The sequence below is a fragment of the Amblyomma maculatum genome, chromosome 2 (genome assembly GCF_055883805.1).
Source record: "Amblyomma maculatum isolate TAMU_Amacu chromosome 2, ASM5588380v1, whole genome shotgun sequence".
Taxonomy (NCBI): Eukaryota; Metazoa; Arthropoda; class Arachnida; order Ixodida; family Ixodidae; genus Amblyomma; species Amblyomma maculatum.
The window spans coordinates 190,901,866-190,926,189 of NC_139345.1; the positions used below are offsets into that span (position 1 = coordinate 190,901,866).

Here is a 24,324-nt window from a genome sequence, read left to right on the forward strand (position 1 = left end):
TAAGCAAGGCAAGGGATTCGGAGCTTCCCTTCAGATGTCAGTACTGGAAATTTTTTAAGGACCGATAAGAAGTGTCACCATAAAATTATCAGCGGCCCTTTCAAATATTCTCACTGAAGGCTCCCTTTGAAGATACTGGTGTACTACCTCAATATCAAAATGAAAGGAGACAACACGAAAAGGGTGTCAAGTAGGGCAGGGGCCTGCACTTGGATTTATTTAATTTATTTTACCCCTAGGGTACGGTGTACATTAGAGAAGGGAGGGTTCAATACAACTCGAAAGGTCTGAAATAACTTGCAAGAATAAACGATGCAAATGAAAAAAGAATGCATGATATTGAGCTACAGCTGATGATAAGCAGGGAAAAATAAAATACAAAGTACACGATGGTAACTTTACATACGTAATGAATAAGCAGTTCAACCTTCTTCTTTAACTTCTTGCTAACATGTTAAGACGCAAACAAAAATGTGGATTGAAAACGTGAATAAGAATGAAAATAAACGTTCGAAATACATCAATGCAAAGCATTTTCAAGTGCGCTTCTCAACTTATTGGGATTAGTTATAGTTGTCATAAAGGCGATAACTTGTTCCAGTTCTTGTTAGTTCTGGAAAAAAGGAGATAGAACCCATGACAGTGTTAAAATATTATAGGCTAGCTTTCTGATTATGGTCTCGCCGCGAAGAAACAAACGGTGCTGAGGTAATATACAGCGTGTGTAGATTCTACTTAAGAGCTCACTCGGCCTGAAGAGATCTTTAAAAGAAGGCGGCATACATTTCACATATACTTCATAAATGGTTTCATTCACAACATGAACCGCTCAATAAGAGTGGATGCACCTTCTGGCGGGAATAGTGTACAGCTAACATACGTTATTTTATCGGACATTGCACTTATTTTTCACGAAGTTCACACAAATTTCACCTTACTCGTATTTCACAAAACGGCGTTTACATCCCAGTAAAGAAGATAGGCTGGCGTAGCAACACAAGCATTGTGACTGGCGGCAGATAGGTAAGCTAGTTTCGTGGAGTGTTAAAGAGGTCGACTAATGACACGCAGTTTTGAACATTGCGAAGAAGTGAGAAGTAGCGGTTTCGTTTACAACGTGCCCTCCTAATTCCTTAAATCCACAGGCACGGCCGAAAACAATTTTTCCCGTAGCAGAAAAAGAACCTTTTTTAAAATTCTAGGCCCCATAGTATCTCAACCGCGTTATTTTCTATCACGCACTACCTTTTGTTCCACATGTGCATCTCTCCACGCAGCAGTAAAGGAAGAAGCATCTGAAGCTTCTGGACGCCGCCGGTTGCTCCTGTAGAAGCCCAAGAAATCGAAATGGCTGACAGGCAGCATACTTCAGGATAATCCCCGGCGCAGGCATAAGTCCTCCTCTCGCTCCCACAGTGGACCCACAGGCTCAAAGGTTCCCCGTTGCTGCTGTCGGTGCGGAAGCCGAGAAAGCCCAGGCCGGGGTGCAGGCACCACCGCCACAACTGCAGGCCGCAGACACCAAGGGCGCTCTGCAGCGGGCTAGGCCTTCTAAGCGGAAGACTCGGGGCCGGGACGAAGCAGCGGCAGACAAGCATCCCAAAGCTGCGCTCAGTGCTGAGAGCAACGAGTTATTTGACGACCGGCTGCCGGTGTCAGCCAGAGACGTACCTGTCGCACAATCCGATTGCCGCTGCAGGTCAGGCCGCAAGAGGAGTGAGTTGGTTCTTCTTCGCACGCGCGTACGTGAAATATAATGCTTCCAATCATACGATTGCATACACGTGTTAGTAGTGCCGTGCCTGTAAAATTACAATGTGTTCTCTATTAAATTTGCTTGTTTTCTCTACGGATTCACGCGAACGTTTTTATATCTGCTCCTGAGTACAAATCTAATTACGTCTCCCTACCCGCAGCCAACCCCGAGTCTTGGTCGCGGCAGACTATTGCGTCCTTCTTCCACAGCCTACCGCCCTCTTCCGCCCCTGTGGCGATATCAACTCCCAGTGCGTGGCCAGCAGTCCCTGTGGGCACCCAGGATGATTGGTCCTGTTGCGTGGCGCAGCCACATTTCGCCTGCCGGTCCCAGCCTAGTAGTGGTGCATGACTACTTGTGGCCACCCGCACCGGAGGATGACGAAAGTGGCTTATCCCGGGGCCTCATTTTTGTCACCTGCGTACTTATTTTGGTGGGCATCTTTTTGATTTTGTTCTTCCTGGCCACCAGCCAGAGCAATAGGAAGAAGGGACGAATCCCGCCAGCAGCGGAACACATCACGCTGGACAGCGACGAAGCGGAGCTAGAAAGAGTACTTGCCGCCATCGACACGGCCTTCTCGGTGCCCGCTGGCCTTCACATTGCAGTGAACTTGTCAGGGCATTACGCATTTTAGTTTCATTAATATAATATGTGTTTCATAAATTATAAACACACTGTCCTCGGTTGTCAATAAAATATTTGATACCGATTCATCTTAATTATTTTCAAGACACGCTTTACAGTGCTAGTTTCGAGTACAACTTAATCTGACCATCGCATTTATTTTGTTTTTAAAGCAAAGATCAATAATCGCAATCGTGTCACACCTTCATACCAAATCTACAGCATTTGTGTAATCTCTTGAAGCATGCTAGCATCGTTTGCAGCGCACCTCTTGCGGAAATAAACGGACAGCAAACTTCTTTCCGGCAATGTCGCATTTTGTGGTCACATAAAACCAGAATGAAACTTTTTGCAGCAAGAATTAGGAAGGCTGACGTCCTTTATGCGAGATACATTTCCATAAACTGCATTGAAAGATCTCAAAGCCGACAATCACTAAAGTCCTGTTAATAATTTAGCAAACACATCCGGACGAAACAGGTATTTCCTGACCCACTGTCCTGTATGCCTAGTGGCAAATAAATATTAAACGGTAAATCTAGCAGTGTATTGCGTTCATGTTAGTGATATTGCCCGTAGCCCTGTTTGCATATTTCTAAACTTATCCTCTAAACCTTAGAGCTCTCGGGAAGATAAACGCGTGCTATTCGTTGTAAGCTTGGCTCACGGGTCAACTGTGGAATGCTGATCTTCCGGACAAAATTCAATCCTCTAAAATAAAAGAGACATCACTTAGCGTCTGAATACAACTGTAAACCATATAATATCAGGAATGCGTCAGAGTTCTGTCTGCGTTTATTTCATTTATTTTTGAGGCACTAACTAGAGACCAAATTGCCAACCTTCGCTGGAACATGAAAAAAGTAAGAGAGTTCCAGAAACCCATCTACTTCTGCTTTATTGATTATGCGAAAGCACTTGACTGCGTAGATCACAGCAGATTGTGGCAAGCTCTCCAAGAGATGGGAGTTCCAATTCACCTCATCTGTCTCCTCAGGAACCTGTATGAAGGGCAAGAGGCCACAGTCAGAACTGGACATGGTCTTACTGATTGGTTTCCAATTGAGAAAGGAGTGAGGCAAGGCTGCATACTGCCGCCCTGCCTATTTAACCTATATGCAGGGTGCATCATGAGGAAGGCCGGTCTGGACGAGTCTTCAGCTGGAGTGAAGATTGCTGGAAAACGTTTCAACAACCTTAGATATGCGGATGACACCACTTTAATGGCAGAAAGTGAAGTGGAACTCAAGAGGCTTCTGATGCGCGTACAAGAAGAGAGTGAGAAGTTAGGGCTTAAACTGAACATTAAAAAGACAAAGATCATGGCGTCTTGCCCTATCAGGTCCTGGAGCATCAATGAACAAGAAGTGGATGCTGTGACAGATTTTCTGTTCTTGGGCTCCAAGATTACCTCGGAAGGAGACTGCAGCCATGAAATTAGGAGACGCCTGCTTCTGGGAAAGAGAGCAATGGTTAGCCTTGACCGCCTAGTAAAGAGCAGAGACATTAGTCTGCCAACCAAGATCCGTATAACTCGTGCTATGGTCTTTCCAGTTGTGATGTATGGATGCGAGAGTTGGACTGTGAAAAAGGCTGACCGCCGAAAAATTGACGCGTTTGAATTGTGGTGCTGGCGAAGACTCTTGAGAGTTCCTTGGACTGCCAGAAGATCAAATCAGTCGATATTGTCGACCATAAACCCTGACTGCTCATTGGAGGGTCAAATTTTAAAGTTAAAGCTCAGCTACTTTGGTCATCTGATGAGAAGAGAGGAGTCGCTGGAGAAAGATTTGATATTGGGATATGTTGAGGGTCGCCGGAGAAGGGGTAGGCAGTGAACGCGATGGTTAGATGGCATCCTCGAGGCACTGCAGATGAAGTTATGTGATGTTAGGAAGATAGTGAGAGACCGGAAAGCGTGGCGTGACATGGTCCATAGGGTCACGAAGAGTCGGACACGACTGAACGACTGAACTGAACTGATCAGGGAGAAAGGCTATGAAGACTGGAGCGGCTAGAATAAAAAATACAAAAATACTGGCATCAATGGTTCATTAATAACTCAAAAATGTTTACAAGCTATATTACGTTCCTAATTACACAATGTTAGTGAACACATCACGAAAAAACCGCTGATTGACAACTGAAGTTAGCGATACCTCTGGAGCAATACTTCTGGAACAATTTCTGGAGGCGCGCGAAGCTGTTGTGATGCTGTCGTATCGTCGGGAATGACTTCATAGTTGAACGAATGAAAAAAATTTTTCAGCCAAAAGGGAATTCGGCCGACGTGGATGGGGCCCACAGTCCAGGGCCCCAGTGGCCTTGGTCGTCTTGCGCGCTTTGTCGATCAGTTTCAGCATGCCATCAGGTGTCGGGCAGGAGAGCGGAGCCTCCCACTGCTCCGGGGTTGATGTGGTGTTTATTGGCGCTACCTGTGTTTCTTTACACGCCCATGTAACATGGTAGAGTGTGGGGGTTCACCGCATAGTTGGAATTTATTGTCATATGTCGTGGGGTGGATTTTACTGAGTAGACTGAGGGTGGGGTATGTATTAGGCTGTAGCTGTCTCCAGGCAACCGACTGCTCTCTAGTAAGGTTTTCGTGGGGAGGTGGGTACATCCTCCTTAATGCTCTTTGATGTTCAAGGATGGCTCCATAGCGTCTAGTGACTGCGTCCAGTTCCCAGTCGTTGTGCGCCTCCCGGTTGCCGTATGCTCGGGCATTGGAGTCGGCACGTTGGTTACCATTGACAGTCTCATGGCCTGGTGTCCACGTTATGAAGCATCTCGAAAACGTAATTTTTCTTCCCTTTAGTATGCGAATGGTCACAGTGGATATGCGTCCGCTGCTATACCTTCTGTATGCTTCTTGCGAGTCCGTAATTATTAGTGCAGTAGCCTTCTCACCCTGGTCGGTGATAACGAGAGCGATTGCTGCTTCCACAGCCTTGAGAATGTTGTTGCTCTTGATCGAGTCGCAGTTGATTTCCCTAAGCTGTTGATCAACCACGATGGCTACCGCTCCGTATTGTTCCTTGTATGTGGTCGCGTCAACGTACAATAGTATTTTTTCTCCGGCGTGAAGGCCTAGGCAGTGCTCCGCTTTATGAAGAGCACAGGACAGATCGAAAGGCTATGATTTTTTTTTATGTTACGTGATATCTGTGACGTGATGTGATGTGACATGTCTGTGATGTGACTGTACTGTCTTCACCCATCCCTCTCTCACCCACAACTTTTATACCCACCTACCCCTCTTCCCCGAGCAGGGTAGCAAACCAGTTCCTTTACCAGCTAACCTCCCTGCCTTTCCTCCTCCTCTTCCTCCTCCTCCTCCTCCTCCTCCTCCCCTGCGAAGCTTCTTTCGTGTGCCTCTGATCTTGCCTCTCTTTTGGCCTTGTATATTTTCGGATGCACGTTTTTTCGGAATCGGGTTGACCTTAATGATCTCTCTTTTCTCCTTCGGTATGCTCCCCGTGCTATTTATTTCTGTGCAAGCATCTCTAATGCACAGTATATTAAGCGTGTTCCTTCCCGCTTGCGTCTGCATGAGTCTCATTTTCTGCGCGAGAAGGTGGGCCTCGATGTGCTCTTGCACTGTGTTGTTTATACCTAGTTTAGAGAATATTTCTGTCTACGTGTTGACCGGTAGTCCAAGAGCGCATTTGTATGCTTTACTCGGGACTGCTTCCAGTTGTTGCTTTTCCTGTTCGAGCGCAATTTGCTAGGGGACACTATATACAATGCGACTTATAACGAGGGCCTGAACCAGCCTACATGTGTCCTCCTCGGACATTCTTCGTCTTCTGTCGGAGATTCTTGCGATTATTCGCGTGATCTGGGCTGCGGTATTTGCTAGCCGCCTGATTGTTTGACCTATACGGCAGTTGCTTTGTATCCGCACGCCTAGCAATTTGATTTGCAACACTTCCGGAATCTTCTTCGCCCCAATGTAGACGTCGATGGAGTTGTGCAGATTGTACCCTCTTCTGTAGACTCTGGGCACCTCATGCACTCTGAGCACCTCATATTTCTCCGGGGGACATTCAAATCCGCAATGTCGGGCGTATGCGTGGACAGTATCTGCTGCTCTCTGCAGACAGTCTTGTTTTTCTCCTAAGGATCCTCTGGTCACCCAGATCGTTATATCATCAGCGTAGATAGCATGCCTGGCTCCTTCAATATCTTCGAGGTTTTTTGCTAAGTCGATCATAACCATGTTAGAGAGCATAGGGGATATCGCTGAGCCTCGCGGTTATCCCTTTTTGGGGGTGTGGAAGGTGTCTGCCCTGATGCCTCCTATTCCAATGGTGGCTGTTCTGTTACTCAGGAAGGCTTTCACGTAGCTGTGTATTCTCTGCCCGCAATCTAAGCTGCAGAGCCCGTCTATCACTGCCCTGTGACTGACGTTGTCGAATGCCGCTTTAAGGTCGAGCGCGAGCACGATGTTTTCTCCGTATTTCTGGACAGTGTTAAGAACCTCCTCCTTGATCTACAGGAGAACGTCCTGTGCTGAGAGGTGTTTTCGGTATCCGAACATAGCGTGCGTTATGAGGTCGTTTTCCTCCAGGCGGGTCTGCAACCTCTGAAGCGCACTTCTTTCGTATACCTTTCCCAAACATGACGTTAATGTAAAGGGTCGTAGATTTTCCAGGCTGAGAGTTGCTCCGGATTTAGGAATAATTACTATTACCGCACGAGATCAGTCTTTCGGGATGGTCCCCTGCTCCCAGTGTGTGTTAATGAATTCAGTAAATTTGTTGATTGAATTCTCGTCCAGGTACCTCATTATGGCGTTTTTAATGCCATCCTTGCCTGGCGTGGTGTCTTTTGTGGCAGACAGCACAGTGTGTCTGACTTCTTTTATGGTAATGGGTTTGTCTAGAGCGGGATTTGCTTCGCCCGTGTACGGCGAGCTGTAGTCGGCGTCCGTTTTGTCGCCGACGTATCGCTGCTTGATGTTCGACTCTAGCAGTTCCCGGTCTGTACCTTGGAATTGGTGCGCTATCCTTGGATCGTCTTATGGTTTTCGCATTTGATCTTACTTGGGTGTATGAGAGCCCTGAGCAAAGCCCACGTCTCTTCCACGGCTAGGGTGCCCTGTAGCTCGTTGCATTTCTGGCCCCAGTCCCGTTTTGAGAGCTCCGTCGCATGTTTTGTGACCTCGGCGATCTTATGCGTAAGCTTTCTATTGTGCTGCTGTCTTTTCAATCTCTTTAGCAACCCCCTCCTAGCATCTCAGAGGTATAAGAGATGTTTATCTACTTTGGGCGTGTTGGTGGTAACGTTTCTAGTCACATTTTCTCAGTTCGATTTGATACCCGCGACTCAGTCCTTAATGTACGTGATTTGTTTATCTTCGGACTCCACCCTAGTGCTCTATAGGCTTCCCAGTGTGTGAGTCTAGCTTGGCCATATTTTTTCCTGATAGGAATAGTTTCTATCTGGATGCGCAATATCTCCCCGCCGTTTTCTCATCTCGCCGGCCTTATTCCTTTGACGAACGCTAATTTTGCGACCGAACCGCGGTTGTTCCTATTTCCCACTAGCGTTGGCTGGATATGATCTGTGATTAGGCTGAGCCTTCTGCGATCAGCTTCTCTGGCTATATCCTTGCCTTTCTGAGTTTCTCTGATATAACCACAGCTTTTATGCCAGGAATTAAAGTTCCCCAGGATGAGAAGACCTCTCTTTCCTGCTGCTTGTTCTACCTTGCCCAGGAGGTTACTGAAGCCAGCGTTCCTTTGGCTGGGCGGGCTGTATACGTCAAGCAGGAAGATGCTTTCTTGGCTTCTCTTTTGGGCACTAACTTCGATAAGAGCGTGGTCAATGTCCGTTCCGTCGATATCGTGTCTTATTGCGGTGACAGTTTTGGCAACCAGCGTGGCGACCTTGCTTTCCCCCTGCCCCTCATATGCTGACTAGACCGGGAGAGTGGGTGAGCAGCCGGTTTCCTCTCGGACGATTATGTCTGGTGGTACTCTGCAATTTGTGATGTGTTGCTTAAGAACACCCTGCTCTTTGCGGATCCCGCGGCAGTTCTTCTGCCATATTTCAAGGGTTTCCAACTTGACTGAGCTCTTACTGTTCCTCGACATGCTCGGCCAATGGCCTATTATAGGGTTTCCCTCTGGATGTCACGCTCGTAAATTGTACTAGGCGTTCTCTATCTCCAAGCACCTCGGTTTGGATGTTAGAAATGAGTTACTAAGATTTGCTAGAGGAGGTGCTCATGGCTGCCATGGCAGTTGCGAATTCTTGCCGCTCTATGGTGGCTGGCTGAGTTTCATCTGTTTGCGCGTAGGTGTCGGTCTGCCCTGTTCTCTGGGCCTTGAGCTCTTCTATAAGGTCGTTAAGGTTTCGTCTCAGTTCAGCATTTTTCGCCTTGAGTGTCTGAATGATGTCCTTTAGTTCTTGCACTTCAGTCGGTTGCTCACTAGCATTTTTATGAAATGTGTCTGCGCATTCGTGTTCTTTGGAGCAGTGGGAGGAGTGGAGAAAAGCTGAGCTGCTCAGCTCAACTTACTCTGTTTCTCCTTTTTTGTCTTCTGTTGCTTCTTTTTTGTTTCTGGGGCATCCCTGGTCCTTGATATCGAGCGTGACACCGATGTGGACCCGGATGGCGAAGTAGAATCTGTGCTTAACAAGCGCTTCCGCCCGTGCCGCCGTCGCCCTTCTGCTGTCGGTTTCTTCTTTAGTTCTGGTTCGTGGACGACTCGGTTTTCTTAGGCGTAGCTTGCACTCCTTTGCCCCTGTGAGACGGGCTTCCTCGCACAGCGTACACCTTGACTCACACGAATGGCCGTCCTCGATGGCTGGCTCACCGCAGTTCAAACAGAGAATGGCGTCAGGTGTAGGGCATACGTCTGCCCTGTGCCTAGGCTAGAAGCATATGTAGCAAACTTGCCGCGAGGATCAGTAGAGGTAGCAACGCGTCTCGCCGCCATTGTAATAAAAGTAGCGGGGGGCAATCTCGTCTTCGAATGTTACGACGGCGCTTTGAGATTTTACAAGCATTCTTGCATAAAGGATATTCACTCCTTGAGTACGTACCCTAAGATGGGATATCAATTTGGTAGATGTTGTCCCAACGTCCAGGCAGTGGATCACTCCTTTGCATGAATTGTCCTGTGCGGCAACGTAAGCCGTCACAGCGTAGTCTTTTGAACTGAAGCGTACACTCGGAGTGTTCAGTACAACGCTTGCAGTCTCCTTGCTTGGCGTGCTGATTATGGCGATGTTAGATTCGTTGCGCAGACGTATAAATAGGTTTCCTTCGTTACAGATGTCTGGGTTTCCACATGCTTTGGTTATAGCCCGGGTCATCTGATTCGTGCTCAACTGGCTGATGTTGAGTGCATTCTTTGGTCTAATAATGACTTTGAAATTGGCTTTCGGCAGTGAAGGTAGCTTGTCTCTGCGAATAAGATTCTTATTTTGTGGAGAATCGTATTCCTCTTGGTGAAGGTGTCACTGTTGATCGCGGCGTCAGCCTACGCTCGACGGAACTCCGCAGCGGCCGTCTGCTTTCCTGCCCAACGATGCCTCAATATGCCGTCCCCACAGAAAGGGGGGCCTTGCCATCGATCATCCTTGCCCACCCGGGCAATCCTGGCTTTTTTATGGGTACGGGCACTGCCAACGTGGACGAATGGCTACGCAAGTACACCTATAATTGCTGGGACCCCACCCTCATGCTAGCGAATGTTGCTTTTTACCTCAATGACACTGCGCTCGCCTGGTACGAGGCTCATGAAGACCAGCTGACCACTTGGGATACTTGCAAAGAGAAGCTCCGCAAACTCTTTGGAAAACCCCTTGGTCGAGAGCTTACCGCACAGCGAACCCTCAAGACCCGTCTCCAGACAGCTACCGAATCATACGTGGCCTAAATCCAGGACGTCCTCGCCCCTTGCTACAAAGTGGATCGCAACATGTCCGAGTCCGAAACAGTTGGTCATGTCTTGAAGGGCATCGCAGAGGATGCATCCAATCTGCTTGTGTACAAAGACTGCAGTACAGTTGATACCATCATCGAAGAATGCCGCTGTTTTGAAGATAAAGAAAGCCGTCGTATAGCCCATTTATTTGCCCGCCTTCCTAATACTGCTCCGACTTCGTCGTGCTAAGATTTGCTGCCCCAACACCAGCCAACGTCGACCGAAAATGTGACAAGTATCGTCCGCCACGAACTTGAGGCCATCGCTCCCGCTACCTTGCCACATTTGGCAGACGGCCACCACCGTGACGTTCTCCTAATTCCGGCCGTTGTCCGCCAATAGCTCGCCGCCTTGGGACTCAACTCCGTTGCTGCCGTCAGCCCGCTCCTTGTCGCCGACGTTCGCTCAGTTTATCCTGGCCGACCTTCTTATGATAACGACGTTCACACAGTTTATTGTGGCTGCCTTGCTTATAACCCCGACATTCGCAACCTTTATTCCGTCCTACCTGCCTATGTTACCCAGCATCGACGTAATCAAGACGAATGGCGCTCATCCTATAACCGACCTATTTGTTTTACCTGCTCCTGCGTCAGCCATATCGCCCATTATTGCTGGAATCATTGGTTTCAGCCACAACGGTCCCGCTTACCACCCTCCTCTATCTACGATGACCACTCTCGTCCCTTCTCACCTCGTCACGACCCTTCAAACACAGCCGTCGAAACCGTGTTTTCACGCCTCAACCGATCACCCTCCCCCCACCACCGTCAGCCCCGTTCACCCCAACGCCGTCGCTTTTCATCTCTCAGTTGCTATGGCCGCTCCCCGACGCTGAAACGTCTAGAGGTGATACTGCAGTAGGGACCACGATCTCCAATCCTCGTATAGCTCTTCGCGCGTGCCGCAATTTGCTCACCGCGCTCGTGGATGGCACAGCCGTTCAAGCGCTTATTGATACCGGCGCGCAAGTTTCTGTTATGAGCCCAAACTCCGTTCTCGTTTGCGAAAAGTGCTAACCCCTGGCCCTGTACAGGTTATACGTGTTACAAATGGAGCAACGTCAAAGGTTATTGGCTTGTGCTCTGCCCGCGTAACAATTTCTGACCGCCATACTACCGTCCCCTTCAGAGTTCTGCAGCTTTGTCCTCACGACTTTATTCTTGGGCTCGACTTTCTTTTGACTATGCAGCCATCATAGACTATGCTACAAGTGTCGTTGAACTTAACCTTCCCACTCCTTTCGACCCACCCTCTCCTGTTCGGCACCGCCTTTGTAGTGTCGACTTCGTCCGTCTACCACGTGAAGCCACAACATACCTCACCTTCTGCTCTGTACTCCATATACCCGATGAACTATATATCGTTACCCCAACCCCTGATTGGCTTGGTTTGTTTGGTTTGTGGGGTGTAACGTCTCAAAGCAACTCAGGCTTTGAGAGACGGCTTAGTGGAAGACTCCGGGAATTTCGTCCACCTGGGGTTCTTTTACGTGCACTGACATCGCACAGCACACGGGCGCCTTGCTTTTCGCCTCCATCGAAAAGCAGCCGCCGAGGTCGTGATTCTATCCCGCCTCCTCGGGAACAGCAGTCCAGCGTCGTAACCACTGCGCCACCCCGGCGGGGGCCCACCCTTTGATGTTCTCCTCACACGAAGTGTTGCTCTTGCTCATACCGTCGTCACTATGATCGCGAACCAAACATGCCTCCCTGTTCCTGAACTTTGCGTCGCAAGTCCAGCCTCTCCCTCAGGGCATCTCGCTCGTCACTCTGTGTCCGATAAATGAATGTGATCTTTCTGCTGTAACCACCGATTTACCGTCCTCTGCTAACTGCTCAATCTTTGAAGTTTCCAGGCTCCAAGACTAAGCTAAGATGATCGCTAGAGATCTTTCTCGTCCACAAGCTCAAACACTTTGCCATCTGCTGGCATCTTTAAGAGACATTTTTTATTTTGATCAGCGCCCATTGTCTCGAACTGCTCTTGTGCAACATCGCATACACACCGGCGACGCTGCTCCTATTCATCGCCGTCCTTATCACGTATCCGGTGCTGAACGCCAGACAATTCAAAACGAGGTTGACAAGATGCTTGCTCAGGATATCATCAAACCCTCGACGAGCCCGTGGCGTCCCCAGTCGTTCTGGTCAAAAAGAAAGACGGCAGCCTACGCTTTTGTGTAGATTATCGCCATCTCACAAGTATCACTAAAAAAGATGTGCACCCTCTTCCCAGAATCGATGATGCCTTAGATTGCCTTCATGGACCTTTCTTCCATCGATTTACGGTCCGGGTATTGGCAGATCGCTGTTGACGAGCAGGACCATGAAAAATCTTTTGTTACACCAGACAGCTAGTACCGCTTTAAAGTCATAGCACCGGCGACCTTTGAACGAATGATGCACTCTTTTCTTCGCGGATGTAAATGGACAACCTGCCTGTGCTACCTCGACGACGACGTAGTTTTCTCGCCGACCTTTTCTTCGCACCTTGAACGCCTTACCACTATACTCAATCTACTCCGTACAGCCGGCCTCCAGCTCAATCATCGAAATGCCAATTTGGTCGCAGCTAACGCCCCATTCTAGGACACATGGTTGAAGCTTCCGAAGTACGACTTGATCCTGCTCTAATTCAAGCCGTCAAAGACTCCGCGTCCCCAGTCTTCAAAAAATGTGCGCAGCTTTGTCGGAATCTGCTCTTAATGTCGCCGCTTTATCAAAGAGTTTGCCCGTATCGCTCGTCCTCTCACCGACCTACTTAAGAAAGACACCGCTTTCACGTGGGGCCCTGACCAGCAAGGTGCGTTTTCAAAGCTTTTAAGCTTACTGACATCTGCCCCCGTGTTGGCTCATTTCGATCCCTCACCTTCCACTGAAGTTCGAAAAGACGCCTGCGGATATGGCATCGTTGCAGTGCTGGCTCATCGCCAACATGGCAATGACGGCATCATGGCATATGCTAGCCGCCACCTCTCCAACGCAGAACGCAATTATTCGATTACTGAGCGCCTGTCTCGCTCTTGTATGAGCTGTCGCTAAATTCCGACCTTACTTATTCGGCCATTCTTTCTCAGTTGTCACTGACCACCACGCGCTTTGTAGCTTGTTATCTCTGAGAGATCCCTTCGGTCGTCTTGGTCGCTGGGCTTTGCGCCTTCAATAATACTCCTGCAACTTCGTTTACAAGTCGGTGCGCCTTCATCAAGATACCGATTGTTTGTCTCGCTATGATGTAGAGAACCCTGATCTTGGTGACTCAGAGGAGATTCCCTGTGTCTTCGCCCTCTTCAATCTCGCCAACATAGCAGGCGAGCAGCGCAACGACCATCTTTAAGAGCCATCATTGAAGGCCTGGCATCTGGAAGAACAGATTCTTCTCTGCAGCTTTTTTGTTGTACAGGATGGTGTCCTCTATCGCTGTAACTTTCATAATGATGGTTCTCCCCTCCTGTTGGTGATTCCCAAAAAGTTCCGCTGCTCTTTTATTGAAGAACTCCACGACCTGCCCACAGCTGGCCATCTCGATGTGTCTCGCACATATGACCGGGTACAGCGTCGGTTTTTGGGGCCGGGACTATACCGCAGCAAGCAGCACTACATCGCAGCCTGCGACACGTGCCAGCGGAGGAAAAAACTAACGCGGTCACCAGCTGGCCTTCTCCAAACTATTGACGTGCACCTGGAACCATTTTATCTTGTTGGGCTTGATCTTCATGGCCCTTCGCGACGTCACGGTCGGGTCACAAATAGAGCACAGTGGCAAGCTATTATGCAACACGCTATGCCATCACCCGAGCTTAAACCACGAGCTGTGCTACGGATTTCACTGACTTTCTGTTACACAGCGTCATTCTCCATCACGGCGCTCCTCGTCAGTTAATCACCGACCGCGGTCGCTACTTTTTGTCCCTACTTATTGAAGATATCCTGCGTTCATGTTCTGCGAAGTATAAGCTCGCGACCGCGCACCATCTCCAAACCAACGGCCTTACCGAGCGCTTCAACCGTACACTTACGGACATGCTATCTATATATGTATGAAAGGAAGAAGTGGAGATTTCCGAACGCCTGAAGCTAGCGCTCTTCCATTTTTTCTGAATTTTCTATCGCTGTGAGTTATTTGTGACCTCGTCATCCTTCGGGATGGCGGGCGCACGACCCCTGCACCCACCCGCCACCATCGAACATGCTGCTTCGTACTCGACGGGTCACCTCAACGTCGCGGACGTGGAGCTTCCAGACTCGGCAGATGACTCCACAGTGACTGAGATGGATTCTGACATCTGACAGCAGCTACACGCCTGTACAGTCGCGTCGCCTGAAAAGAAAGCTGCGCCGAACATCAATTATGAGTGAGACATCAAAGAAGAATGCTGAAAAGCAAGGGATCTTTTCTGTGGCCTTCGTACCAACAACGGCAACGGCGAATCTGAATGTTATAAACAGACAGCACCTGACCCAGTTTTTCGACCAGCTGTTTCCCGGTGAAGTTGACGAAGTCAGAATTAATCCCTGGAAGAATGTCCTGACAGTGGATGTCAAATCCCAGGCTACAGTGGACAAGCTGAAAGGAATTGGAGCGCTTGGCAACATGCCGGTCCGTTCCTTTCTTGCACATGGGAAAAAGACTACTGCGGGTGTAATCACCGACGTTGACCCTGATATCAGTGAAAGCGATCTCTGCACGCTGATCAAATCTACGGCGCGCATTGCGGATGTTCATCGTTTCGGCCGCTCAAAGTGCGTTAAATTAGTCTTTGAAATTGAATCCCTCCCGTCCCACGTTAAAGTGGGCTAAGTGAGACACCCAGTTCGGATGTACGTTCCAAGACCTGTTCAGTGCCAAAAATGCCACAAGATCGGACATGTGAGTGCCGTTTGTTGAAACGAGGTATCCTGCCGTTGATGCGGCGGTACGCATCCTCATGGCACATGCCAGACGGAGACTATCAAGTGTGTGAACTGCTCGGGTGCACATGAAGCAACGGCTAAGGACTGTCCTAAAATTAGGAACGAAAGACGTATGCTAAAGCAGATGGTGCGAGACAACTCGACTCACCAAGAAGCGGCTGCATCTATTCGTCGTAGCAAACACCGTTCCCGACGCCGACACAAGGAATCGGAAGGCAAGCCTAGCCTGGATAAGTCAACTTCAAAGTTAACATCAGCTCAGGTGCCACAACAGATTGAGTCTAATCCCGTTAAGAATACTCTTGCGGTAATGTCACAGGCAATGTCACAGGCCAAGGATCAGACAGAAGCTGTTGTATTACCTGCCGCATCTGATGTTGAGTGGTCTGCTCTACCATCAAAGGCCATCGCCAGGCCTCATCCCAGTTTGGTTGCCACACGTACTGAAAATTCCGACAGCCTCTACAGCCAGCAGGTGAAAGAAATGCTGAAACAGCTGGTTCGTTCAATGTGGGTGCTGCTCTCCAGCATCAACGCGCAAACAGCAAAGTTTGCTGTTTAGTTTTTTGACGCATTTTAGCCGCTCTTGGCGGCATTGCAATAATTCACAATGGCGCAACAAACTAACACCACCTCTGTGACGATGCCCTTGTGCCGCAGTGTAGTGATTCAATGGAATCCCCGAGGCCTGCGTGGTCGGCTGAGTGACTTCCGGCAGCGGGTACAGAAGTACCGCTTTCCCGTGATTGTGATCTATCAGCCCAACATGCCGGCTGCTTTCCGCCTTTCTGGATATGTTCTGCTGTGGTCTCGAGAAGCAGACGAAACAAGCAAAGTGCTGGTGTGTGTACGCCCGGACATTGCGCACGTCTGCCATGCTCTGCAGAGGCACAGCACGAACCACTACATTTGTTTGACATTAACCCTGAAAGGACGAGTATGTTCTGTAATTAGCGCCTATATTCCACCGAGAGATGGCTTGGACAAGTCATATCTATTTTCAACGATCCAGTGCTGTACAGCTCATCGTATTATTGTGGGGGACTTTAATGCTCACGACCCTCAGTGGGGTAGTGTCATAATGAGCAATCGAGAAAGAGACCTGGCAGACTTTATGCATACGCAAGATCTCGTCAATATAAACGACGGCTCACCGACGTTTCTACGCGGAACAACCTACAGCAGCTGCTTGGATGTGGCGTTTGTTTCCAGAAGCCTCCATCCCTCTGTTTCTTGGTGTAGTGATGTGGAAACACATGGGAGTGATCACATACCAACGTACGTATGCATCAAGTGGTTTGCACCTGTCACTTCGCCTCGTGTGCAATACACAGACTGGGCCGCCTTTAGGGCATCGATGGAGATTTCTAACGTGGACCTCTGGTCACCATCTCAAATAGAGGGCCTCATTACTTCCTCTCTAAGTGAGAACACTCGCTATGTTTGTGTGCCGATGTCAGTGTCCAGCATCGACGTGGAATTCGAGCGACTTCGCGCGATCCGTCGGCGAGCTGAAAGTACAGGAGAACCAAATCCGCGCAAGATCTCACACTTTCTCGCAAAGCGAAACGACACGTTCTACGCCACCTGGAGAGATTAGGACGACAACGTTGGAGGCAGTTCTGCTCATCACTGGATCCCCGTAAGCCCCTGTCGCGTATCTGGCATGTTGCAAGAAGCTTGCGCACACCTCCGCGAGAAAGGCACCCTTTTCGTGCCTGGCCCTTTATCAAAGCCGCAATGAAGTTGACGTAGCTGAAGATGTTTGTTGGTTATGGGCACGAACCAGGCACAGTTACCAATTTCAGAGGTTTTCGCGCCACCTTTGCCGAATGATCAATACGACGTGCCCTTTACAATACCTGAATTAGACGCCGCTCTTGCTTCTTGTCAGCATTCATCTGCACCTGGTCCTGACGGGATTACTTATACAACCTTATCAAACCTAGGAAAGGATGGCAGAACTGCACTACTTAATTATTGCAATGATATATGGGCTTCTAGTACTGTTCCTGAACACTGGAAGATTAGCCGCCTGGTTGCTCTTTTGAAGCCTGGAAAGGCTTCTCTATAACTTATATCATACCGGCCAGTTGCCCTAGCCAGCTGTGTTGGAAAAGTTATGGAGCGAATGGTGCTGACAAGACTGCAGTGGTATCTAGAAAGTAATGGTCTTTATCCGAATATGATGACTGGATTTCGCCGCGCACGCTCTTCCATTGATAGCGTCATCGACCTTGTGGCGACAGTAGAACACGAAAAGCGTCACCGTCGACTAGTAGCTGTTGTCTTTTTAATATAAAGGGAGCTTACGACAACATCCTACATGATGCTATTCTTGATGCACTTGACGACGTGGGAGTTGGTGGCCGGCTTTACAGATGGACTGTAAGCTATCTCAGTGTCCGCTATGTTTACATTACTACGCCTGAAGGAGATACTACCTGCTTTCAGGTTGGTCATGGAGTTCCACAGGAAGGAGTCCTCAGCCCAACTTTATTTAACTTTACGGTAATTGGCCTGGTGAGTGAACTGCCAGCTAACATCCACATAAGTGCATATGCTGACGACATCTGCATCTGGGCCTCTGGTTCGACGCGCCCACAACTACGTGCGAGATGGCAACGAGCTGTGTCATCGACATCGATGTACTTACGGCGTCAAGGTTTATACTTAGCGGCAGAAAAGTGTGCAGTGATTGCGTTTATGGGGAAATGTGTCAGCCGCTACCCGATTACCCTTCATGGAGTCGTAATACCATAAGTCTCCAGGCACAGAGTCTTGGGAGTAATTATTGACCACCAAATATCTTGGTCGAAACATGTTACTATGGTGAAGAAAAGGCTAATTAATTTTTGCCATGTACTTCGTTACATAGCTGGCTTCAAATGGGGTCCAACTGAGCGCTCCTTAACACGGCTTTACAAGACCCTGTTTGCTGGCTACATCCGGTACAGTCTTCCTGTACTCTCTAGTATGAGCATTTCATGCTTGCGGACTTTAGAGAGCGTACAATCGCAGGCACTGAAAATATGCCTTGGACTGCCTAGATGCACCTCTAACAAATGTACAATTGAAGAGGCACGTGCTCGCCCATTATCGATATAGTTGTCACACGAACCACTTCGTGTATATTTACGAGCACTTACAAGACACAGTTTTCACCCACTGAGCAAGATTCTGGATGAAAGGCCGGTCTACAGTTTTACAAGTGTACTCCGCTGCCATCAGTCGCAAGTACCGACAGGATATGCCCTCCCATATCGTCCCGCCCAACCATCTTGGACGATGGATAAACCTTTGGTGCACCTTCGTGTTCCGGAATACTAAAGAAATTAGTGGTACCAATTAGTCGACTCAAACTTACTCTGGCGCACATTTGGTCAAAATATCCTCATTATATTCACGTACACACCGATGGATCTGTGTCAGCACAGGCATCCGCTGCAGCTGTGGTCATACCAACTCTGAAAACGACTCTGCATTTCCTTTTGGGACATACGTCTACATCAATCGCTGCTGAACTTGTAGCCATTCGGGAAGCTATTCGCTACACGTGTGGTGAACAGCCTCAAAAATGGCGTTTATTCACGGACTCAAAAACGGAATTACAAATTTTGGAGCACTTCTTATGTCACACTGCCTATCAGTCCCTGGCACTAAACATTATGGAGCTCCGCTCATCTACCCAGCTGCAAGGCCACAGGATAATGTTTCAATGGATCCCTGCCCACTGCGGGCTCCATGTGAATGAACAGGCCGATGTTGAAGCGAAAAACGCACTCATCAATGGCCTCCAAACAGCTGTGCCTTTTTTAAGAGGTGACACGACGTGCCTTCTTACGAGTTGTATGAATAATGCTACAGCAGCCTACTGGGCCCAGACAGACGCCCGACACATTCGTCTAAGAAGGCTCGATAAAACATTAAAAGTTTATGTTCCGCGTGATATTCCGCGTCATCAGGCACGCTTACTACATACACTTCGTTTAAACGTGGCTTTCACGCACAAGTGCTTACATTTATTTGTACAGATGGACTCGCCGGAATGTTCAACTTGCGGCATCCCAGAGTCTGTGGACCATATATTATTGGTGTGCCCAGCGTATGCGCGCGAAAGAGGTGTGCTAGCGGCTTCCTTGAAGCGTTTAGACAAGAGGCCTCTGTCGGAGGAACTGCTGCTGGGCGCTTGGCAGGACAAGGGGAAGGGTGTCCAGACAGTGCGTGCTCTTTGTCGTTTTTGGTGCGCCAGCGGACTTGATTCGCGCTTGTAAAACAAGCTGCTCTGTCTGTATATGTCTTTCGTATGCATTCTCCCACATCGTCACCCATCATGACCTTCTTTCTTCTCTCCTTTCCCATCCCCAGTGCAGAGTAACAGGCCAGATTTTAAATATTTCGGCCAACCTCTTTGCCTTTTCCTTTCAATAAATACATCTATCTATCTATCTATCTAGGAATGTATCACCTGATTACCACGACTGGGATCTCGCGCTGCCATATGTGGCTTTTGCTTTCAATTCTTCCAAGAACGAATTGACGGATTATTCACCCTTCTTCCTGCTCTGTGGCAGGTACCCCGCTTTACCTTTGGACACGCTGGTTTCGCCTGCTGTACGCCCCATAACTACCTACGCACGTGACGCCATTGCGCAAGCCCCTGAAGCACGCCAAGTAGCCCGTAGTCGGCTCCCCGCCTCTGATACTTCTCAGAAGTTTGCCTACGATAGGCGACATCACCCCGTAACCTATGACACTGGGTATTTGGTTCTTTTATGGTCTCCTGCACACCGCATTGGTCTCTCGGAGAAACGTTTGTTCCCCTATACTGGCCCTTATCGGGTGGTCACTAATGTGACGTATAAAACTGGCCCTCTTGTGCCGGCGTCTTCCTCTTCTCGCCCCTCTACTGACATTGTCCATGTTTCATGCCTGAAGGCATACGAACTCATGACATCTTTGCAGTTTAGCGCCAGGATGGCACTTACACCTGCGGGGGGGGGGGGGGCTATGTTGCTGGATGACGACGACGAAGTGCCTCCTTCTCTTGCCTAGCGGAAGGGACAAGGTGATGACGACGAAGCGGGACTGGTTCCGTGTTGCTGCTCGCTGCTATGCCACTTCAAGCTGTGCTGTAAATATACTGTAAATATATCGAGTTTCCACGTAACTATTTTTAAAATGAATTAGTTTATTATTTCGCGAACAGTTTGCTGTTGCGCAATGGTGCATTATCTGCTGACCTCATAACGGCACGTCGTCGCTATTCGCGATGGCGGCTACACTCTTACATGCATGCCGTGGACTGTGGTCGCTGAGTATTGTAGCGAAACCTACACCGCGGTTGGTTTTCGAGCCATCGGCGTGGCCGTGTTCACGGGGGAGACGAAGAAGAATAAGGAAAAGAACAAGAAGAAAACGAAGAAGAAGGAGTAAAACAGAAGACAGACGCTCGGTAATTGGTAGAGGCGAAAGACAACAGTTAGTTGCTAGGACAAAAGGTTCATTCAAATGTTGTGGCGGCGATGTGCCTCGGAGTTCGGCGTAGAGGCGACGTCATACCGCCAGAAGTCTTCTACATCTGAATGAGAATGATCAACGACGAGAGGCAAGGATGCTCATACGTGAAGTGGCTCCCCTATGGAATATATAAAGCTGAATTCATATATTAAATTACTATGTGCCAAACTCATGCCCATACTTTGAAGCCGAACCTAAGCGTAGCCATGCAGATTGCTTTCGCTTAACTCTAGATTAAACCACAAGATAATGTTCTTGGCGCCAGACAAGCGTTCGAGCACTGTGCAAAGCGCACGCAACTAATCCGAAAATGAGATACACTGATGCAGCAAAATACCCGGGAAGACAAGCCCACTTAATGAGCGTCATGAATTCCCCATTTACAGAAAAGACCTCTGCAACTAATCCAATAAATGACACTGACGTAGCCGAAAAGCCGCAATTGCCTTAGCAGTCTCGACGAGCAAAGAACATGTCATTCTCCCTGATTCACAGTCTGCATGCAGAAAATACCAAAAGAGAAGAATTTCCAGCATAGCCCTTGAAATCCTCCGTCGGACCACAACTTCCACCTCCCAGACTCCTACATCATACGGACTCCGGGTCACACTCACTTGGAAGGAAACGAGGCCGCCAACACCTCAGCCCGAGGATATGCTAACCGGGCACTACTTCGAGAGAGATTTTGGAGAACACAGGATGTACCCAAGAAATATACTGACATCCTCCTGCATTACAGACTTGACAGAAGAAAATATTTCCCACCCCACAAGAAACTAACAAAAAAAAAAGCAGTCACTTTCCGAAAAATTCAAACCAACAGCAACGTCCCACGGCACCTTACTACACATAATCTCGCCCAGAACCTAAAAATTTAAATGCGCATTTTGCAACGTACCAAACACCCTATAATATATGATGTGGGGATGCAATTGAGGGAAGAAATGGTACTATAACCCCATGCCCTTAACTGAAGAGCAGTGGGAGACAGCTGCCAAGCCCCAGCCTGGATGATCAGCCTAGTCTGGTCAACCGGACCCGAGAAATGGCTCGGGTGCACGGCTTCCTGGACTGAGGAGGCTGCCCACTTCGGGCTGAATATTTAACGACTGCTCCGACTAAATATTTGTCTCTCTCCCTCTCCGCAAAAAAAAAAACAAACATTTCATTGCGGATTCTTTTTTTTTTCCTTGAGGAGCATTCACTATAAAATGCCATATTGGTGATCCTTGGACAACTGGACTTGTTTTGGGCTTCCGTCTCGAGATTTCACAGGAGCGCATACAGAAATCGAAGTGCAAAATAAACATTTATGTTCATTTCACTCAAATTTGAAAAGGCTTTCTTGTTTTTAATTCTTGATTAATTTAGCTGGGACACTGCATGCGTATGTCAAACTTTGCCTTTTTAGCCTTGCATAAACAAGTCCTGATTAAGGAGCCCATCCAACTCCTGTATCATGGTACACAAGACCTATCAGAACTCCGATAACTCCTAATATACATCCCACGTGTGATATAGAGGAGTGAACGGACTCTTGAAAGGAGAAACAGGACCTATATGCATATCCTGAGTGTCCACCTACTAGTCCTGCATGCTCCTTTATGGGTCCTTTATGCCCCATTTCGGCTTCTGCATACTCCCATATCATTTCATAGAGGACCTATTAAAACCCAGAATAGGTTTTTACAATAGGGTTCCGAGGAGGCCTAAATCGATGGGCCTATGCTGTGGTATTCAGCATAGAATCAGAAGCATAATTTTCGTTTGTCCTGAGAGTTAGCTTGCTTAACAATAAGTGCTCCCGCATATAAAAAGCGACATCTCCAACGTTTCATGCCGCTATGTGCGCCGCGAAAGGAGGGACGGATTAGCGCTGCGTTGCTGATTGCTGAGCTACTTCCCGTCGTTGTAAAAACTAAGAGGGAAACCCAAACATGCATACGTAAGCTCGAGAGCATAGCTTGCGACATAGAAGGAGCAGACAAAACTTTTGAACGAAGCCGTACCTCTTAAGATGTTGTATGCGCGTGCTAGTAGGATTAATTTATTTTCGGCTCGTACAGGTTTTGTGCAAAACTGTATCCAGTCTAGCCACGGCCAGCGCACGAAAACATGCGCCGCCGCCGCTTTACTCCGTCATTGCAAAACCCAATGAGATTCGAATTCGCTTCACTGCCCGCTCCAACAAGAGCCTCCTAGCCGTCGCCGTCCCAAGCAGCACACCAACAATGGACCAGCGCTGGCGTTACATTGGTAAAAAACGGCACGAAAGTCGGACCGTCATTGGCATTTAGGCCAAAAGAGACTTTTTCCAACCTTGGGCCGACGTTCATGCCACGATTGGACCGCTCTCCAGCCTACATTTGTCCGACATTATGCCATGATTGAACCACTGTACTGCCCATATATTCATGTTGGCCCGCCGTTCACCCATGATTGAACCACTGTACTGCCCATATATTCATGTTGGCCCGCCGTTCACCCATGATTAGACCAGTGTTATGCCGATGTGATAACATTGGCCCGACATTCATGCCATGATTGAACCTGCATTCAGCCAGTCTACCAAAAGTGGACATGCCACAATTAGACAATTGTTTAGCCTATCTGTTAAAGCTGGCCCAGAATTCAGGCCATGAATTTTCAGTGCATTCCAGCTAATATTTGCATTATACAAGCCACATGCTTTACTACTGCCAAACTGCACCCTTTATATGCACATGCATAAAATGAGGCGCAACAAAAATCAAAGTGTTATCATTTATTTAAAAATAACATATTGTTAGGGTTTATTTAAAGAGCGATTCTGCACCTTAGCCTGATGTGCTAAGTAACAGATGGTGAGCTTCTTCTTCTTTCTCTATCCCGGAGAGCCTCTTTTTGCACTTCCTTCTCCTCTTCTGTGCGCATCCCTGACATTTCCCCCTTGGCAGACGAAGCCCCTGGGCTGTCAGAGTCCCGAGCGAGAGTGGCAGCGCTTCATTCTTGCGACATGAACTACCTGTGTACATTCTTGCGACATGAACTACCTGTGAACTACATGAACTACTTCCTCTTTGCATCATATCACGGACCTGTTCGTCAATTATCTTACGTTCTGAAGGTGAAACACGGTATGGTGTCTGTCTAATCGGGTGTGCAGATCCAGTGTCGATCATGTGATGGGTGCGGGAAGGCGGAATCGGTGGTGGCTGATCTCGAGCAAAGTCGAACACGTCCGCATGTTTCATAAGAACCTCCATCAATATTCGCTGGTCGTTGGTGGGTAGCGATTCATTTATCATAGACTTAAACTGGGAATCAGCATGATCGGGACGTCTAGTTGAACGAGCAACGCCTTCATTGAACGCGGCGATGTGCATAGAAAGGCGTTCTTCAAAGTCGGCGAGTTTGAAACCACGCGGCAATACGGCGGGTTCATTGGTATGGTTGACAGTCCAAAGCGTGGTACGGCCCTCGTTCACTCGAACAACGCTGCGGGGCACCAACACACTCTCTTTGGCACCGGAAAGGGAAGTGGGTTCCACCAGAGCGTCGAAGGCATTGGGAACCGCACCCG

General features: G+C 48.5%; 1 protein-coding gene and 1 pseudogene across 1 annotated transcript in view; one reads left to right on the plus strand and one right to left on the minus strand.

Moving 5' to 3' along the window:
* Positions 1-24,324, plus strand: part of LOC146200768 (uncharacterized) — a 225,915-nt gene that overhangs the window by 79,463 nt on the left and 122,128 nt on the right. The window lies entirely within an intron of this gene.
* Positions 1,369-6,182, minus strand: LOC146200771 (uncharacterized; annotated as a pseudogene).